Below are 5,166 nucleotides of genomic sequence, written 5' to 3' on the forward strand. Positions count from 1 at the left end.
CTCTCTGAAATCAATGAAAAAATATATTTTTTAAAAAAAAGTGATTTGGAACCAGAACTGGGATTAGGGTTGTGGACAGAAAAGGGGCTGCATACTAAACCTGGCAAGCTGAGGGGAAGGCCTAAAGGGCGGCCTTACAAACTCAGAGACCTAACGTAGCCACAGAGGATGGCCCGAAATTAAAACTTTCTAACTAAAAGCAAGTCAGGGCAGGCAGTCATGTCCTAGGGCGGTATCTTCTCCCACAGCGGCCAATCTTTGCCTTCACTAAGCTTGTCTGTCGTCTTTTTGCATCTACAATAACAAAGCAGGGTAATTTCCTTTTTTCCGGACCAGCCCCTCGCTGCACAGAGCAGAGACCTCAAAACTCCTCGTTGTTACTGTTATCATGTTAATTGCTAAGAAGTAGGTGCTATTCCTTTTACTCTTCACCCAATCCCGGGGACTTCCCGCTTGCTTTCTCTCTCTAACCCAGCACCAATGGAGCCCGTGTAACCCACTTACACCTCTTCCTTTGTACTGTACAAAACTGCCGTTCTCTGGAGCATTTTCTCATCTATTGAGATTTTGCTTCCTTGCAGTTGTTGTCAGTTTGGCTCAAATAAACTCATAGAAATCCTCTACAGGTGTCAACGTTTCTTACATGGATGGGAAACAATGAGGCCGGTTCCTGCCAGTGCAGGTCAGGTCATGTCTTTTTTTTTTTTTTTTAGGAAGTCACTTTATTGATTTCAGAGAAGAAGGGAGAGGGAGAGAGAGAGAGAACCATCAATGATGAAAGAGAATCATTGATCGGCTGCCTCCTGCACGCTCCCTACTGGGATCAAGCCCACAACCTGGGCATGTGCCCTTGACTGGAATCGAACCAGGGACCCTTCAGTCCACAGGCCAATGCTCTTATCTCCACAGAGCCAAACCAGCTAGGGCTCCATTGATCTTTTAGCGAGAGTGGAAGAGAGAGGGAAAGACAGAGAGAAACATCGATGTGAGAGACGCACATCGATTGGTTGCCTCCTGCACGTGCCCCCACCAGGGTCTGGGCCAGGGAGGAGCCTGCAACCAAGGTATGTGCCCTTGACCAGAATCGCACCGTGAACCCTTTTGGTCTGCAGCCGATGCTCTATCCACTGAGCCACACCGGCCAGGGCAGATCCTGTCTTTTTTAAAGGGCAAATTCAGTTTCTTCACTGTTAATGGGATGCATAGTTGGCATCCCCTCCCTCAGCCTGTTTGAAGATTGTGGTAATGTACATCATTGCTACACCTCATGCTTTTCCTGCCACCTTCCCACCAGCCAACTCCCTGGAGACCCTCAGTCCACAGCATGCACTGTCTGTCTGTAAAGCTGAGCAGGCCGCTTGCCTCAGGGACACTGCGAGGTGGGAAACCCACACCAGCCAGCCTCCAGCACCGTGCATGCAGCCCAGACACCAGTGTGGTGATGTGAAAGCAGAGGGGCTGGTTCGGTAAGGCGCCCGCTCTCAGGCCTGTTTCCTCACCTGTGAATAAAACAGGTAGAATCACATGTTCCCAAAACATGCTCCATTGAGTCAAGCTCTGTCACAGCTGTGGCGGTCATCACTAGGTGGCGGGAAGCCGCGGTCCAGGAACCACTCTGACTTCTTTTAAGTTTGTTTTTCAGATTGAAAACCAAGTCACAAACCCAGAGACAAACTCAATACTGTTAGGGTCGCCAAAAGAGGAACGCACGAGGCCGAAAGGGATGAAGAATTACGAATTTATTAGGTCATCTGGAGACCAGATGGGCTGAGCCCCCAAATGGTGCCAGCCCCCAGGGACGGGGAGTCGGAGGTTTTAAAGGACTCTGGGCAGGCTTTTTCTGGGCGGACAATTCTCTGGGCAGGTCCGGATCCTGGGAAGGTCCAGAGGGGAAGGATAATGGTCTTAGCAAGTGGAATGCGGTCTAAGCGAAAGGGAATGCCTTTGTGAAGTGGCCTAGCCAGCCTTTCTGTTGTATGGAGTAGGGACGAAGGTCATAGCTTCCATAGTTACTTCCTGCTGAGAGGGACGTGGAGGTCACAGGGGATGGACTTTGATAGGCGCTGGAACACTGTGTAGATTCCTCCTGGTGGGAGCGAGCGGTGCAGCAGCATCATTTCCCCGGGAGACCGGTTGAAGGCTCGAGAGCGTCCTGTGGTCCTGTCCAGTGACTTGGGAGGTAAAAGCTGGCCCTGAGGCTGCTACAGCGTCACTTGTCTGGTTTTGCTACTTTTCTGAGCCTGGAGCTGAAATACAACTGAGGCCTCGATGCTATCTTTAGGGAGGAAAGATCAGGGGTCTCAGTTGCCTGACTAGTGACATGAAAGGGGAGAATAGGTTACCCTGGGGGCGAGGTTCTTGTTTTCTCAGTTTTGCCCCTTGCTGGGCACCCACAGGTTTCTTGTAGGTCCTGAGACAGGGTTTCAAAATAGGATAGAGCAGTGGTTAGGCCTCTGGAGACCAGATGGTCTGAGCCTCAAAATGGCGCCAGCACCCAGTGACGGGGAGTCAGAGGTTTTTAAGGATTCTGGGCAGAGAATTCTCTGGGCGGGTCTGGATCCTAGGAAGGTCCTGAGGGAAAAGATAATGGTCCTAGCAAAATGGAATGTGTTCTAAGCAAAAGGGAATGTCCGTTGTGAAGTGACCTAAAGATCGGTTCCCAGGATTGGGGGTATCGATTCAATTATTTGATCAGACCCAACAAATACCTAGTTGGGAAAGTCCCTTCCTGCACCCCATAATAAGTGCTGCACAATCTGAGAACACATTGCTTTGCTGAGGTATACCCAGACATCAGTGTTCCAAAACAAACCTGCTAACCTACTCTCTGATTGTTTAACTCCAGCAACTTCCATGTCCTCAAGCCATAAAAACCCGAGCCCCACAACTGGGGCACAGAACCTTGAGACAGGCCGTGAGCCAGGACAAGTGGAACAGGGAAACTGAGGCAGAGAGCTGAACAAACTGCAAAGCAATTTACAGTAGATGCAGAAGGTCCCCTCCGTAAGACAGCATCGAGGCCTCAGTTGTAGTCCAGCTCCAGGCCCAGAAGGCAGCAAAACCAGGTGGACAACACCAGGACCAGCTGCAGTGACTGACGACACCCTGCCCTGGCCCTGACCAATCGGTGGAGACCACGCCCTGGAGGAGCCCACCTGGAAAAGGATGCATGTTCTGCTGGAACCCTCCCTTGAAGCCCCCCTAAGGTTCCCGCCTGAGAGAGAGAGAGAGAGAGAGAGAGCAAGAAAGAGACCGAGACCCTCAAGACAAAGGGCCCAGAGCCTGCCCGCCCTCTGGGGTGCAGCCCCACCAGTCCCTTTCCCCTCTTCTTCCCCCACCTTCCCCCCAGGCACGCATCTCCTAAACTCTAAGGGACCCCATGGGACTTGCAACCAGGGGAGCAGCAGCTCCTCCCAGGCTAACCCCTGAACCTGACCCCAAGGCCCCCTTTTCTCTGACTCCCCAGAGAGCTAGGGCAGCCCAGCCGGGGCTCTCCTGTTGCTTCTTTTATGCTAAGCCAGCGGTTCTCAACCTGTGGGTCGCGACCCCTTTGGGGGTCGAACGACCCTTTCATAGGGGTCGCCTAAGACCATCGGAAAACACATATATAATTACATATTGTCTTTGTGATTAATCACTATGCTTTAATTATATTCAATTTGTAACAATGAAATTGGGGGTCACCACAACATGAACTGTATTGAAGGGTCGCGGCATTAGGAAGGTTGAGAACCACTGTGCTAAGCCCTTCCTTGTTCCACCGTCCCTGCTTTAATAAATGTTCCCTTGCAGTCATCTGGACTCACGCTGTGAAATTTTTCCTGCACAAATTCAAGAACCTACACACTACCAGCCGACCCCAGGCAGACCCAGCAAGGGCCAGGATCCCTTTCCGGTAACAACCTGAGGCCCTATCTCAGTGTTCCGGCCCTCTGCGGAGCCTCAATAAATCTGCCTTTGCTTTTATCAGTGTCCCTGGTCTAAAGTCTTTTCTATCAGGAGACAAGAACCTAAACTTGTCAGTAACATAGAGATGGAATAACAATTCCTACCTCCCATGGTGTTTGTGAGGATTTAGTGGAGGCTCTATTTACAAAAGTGTTTTGTAAACTGTAAAATCCAATGCCAATGTGAAATATTTTCATTGGGCTGATTAAAAAAATAAAAAGATGCCCTGGCCAGGTGGCTCAGTTGTTTGGAGCATCCTCCCGTACATTAAAAAAAGTTGCAGGTTCAATTCTCGGTCTGGGCACATACCTAGGTTGCAGTTGGATCCCAGTCTGGTCGAGAACGGGAGACAACCAATAGATGTTTCTATTTCACATTGATCTCTCTCTCCCCCTTCCTCTCTGTATAAAATCAATGAAAACATGCCCTGGGGTGAGGATTTAAATAAGATGTCACTGAGAAAGGTTGAATTGGGTTCAGCTCAGTGGTAAGGTACCAGGTAAGTAGAATTTTACCTGGTCATGGTCCTCTCTACCTCGCCTGCCATCTCTCATCATGTAACTGGAAGGCAGGCTCAGCTGCCTGCTGAAACAGAAGCCGAATTCCTGAGGCAGGTGCTGGTGCAAAAGGAAAGATGCTTATTCAGGTGCTGACACTTGGGAGAATGGCGGACTCCCCTCTCAAAGACCAATCTACCTGCTCAAACCCAGGGTTCTTACAGGGAGGGGAGGGGGGCTTTTCCCCTCTAATTATCCTCTTAGCTTTTGGTGGCTCAGGCCCTAAGCATTCAACTTTCTAGCCTTGGCGCCTCAGTGTAAGAACCCCCCATGGGCGGGGACCCCTGTCGGGAAGGCTGGAGATGCTGCAGCCCTCAGCCCCGCCCCAGGTTGCGCGCTGCGGAAGGGGACCCTTGGCTCCCCACTCGCCTGCGGCCTCGGCGCAGCTCCGCGCGGCCCGCCCCTCCCCCTGGCTCCGCAGTGACCAGCGTGCGTTCGCTGCCCTTGGCCTCTGTTTGCCTAAGCAGCTGTGTGCCTCCACGTCTCTCCTGGGGCCTGTGACGGTCTCGTTTTCGTTCTCTGGGCTCTAGGCGATGGTGGTTGCTTTAATCAGAGATTTTAAGAGTAAATTAAGGTTGGATAAGGAAGATCCTGGCGCTGGGTGGCACCCAGGTAAGCTGGTGGGAGGGGTGGGCTGGGGGCGGGTCTCCCTGGGGCTCTG

Source organism: Myotis brandtii, unplaced genomic scaffold, assembly GCF_000412655.1.
Source record: "Myotis brandtii unplaced genomic scaffold, ASM41265v1 scaffold1510, whole genome shotgun sequence".
Classification (NCBI taxonomy): domain Eukaryota; kingdom Metazoa; phylum Chordata; class Mammalia; order Chiroptera; family Vespertilionidae; genus Myotis; species Myotis brandtii.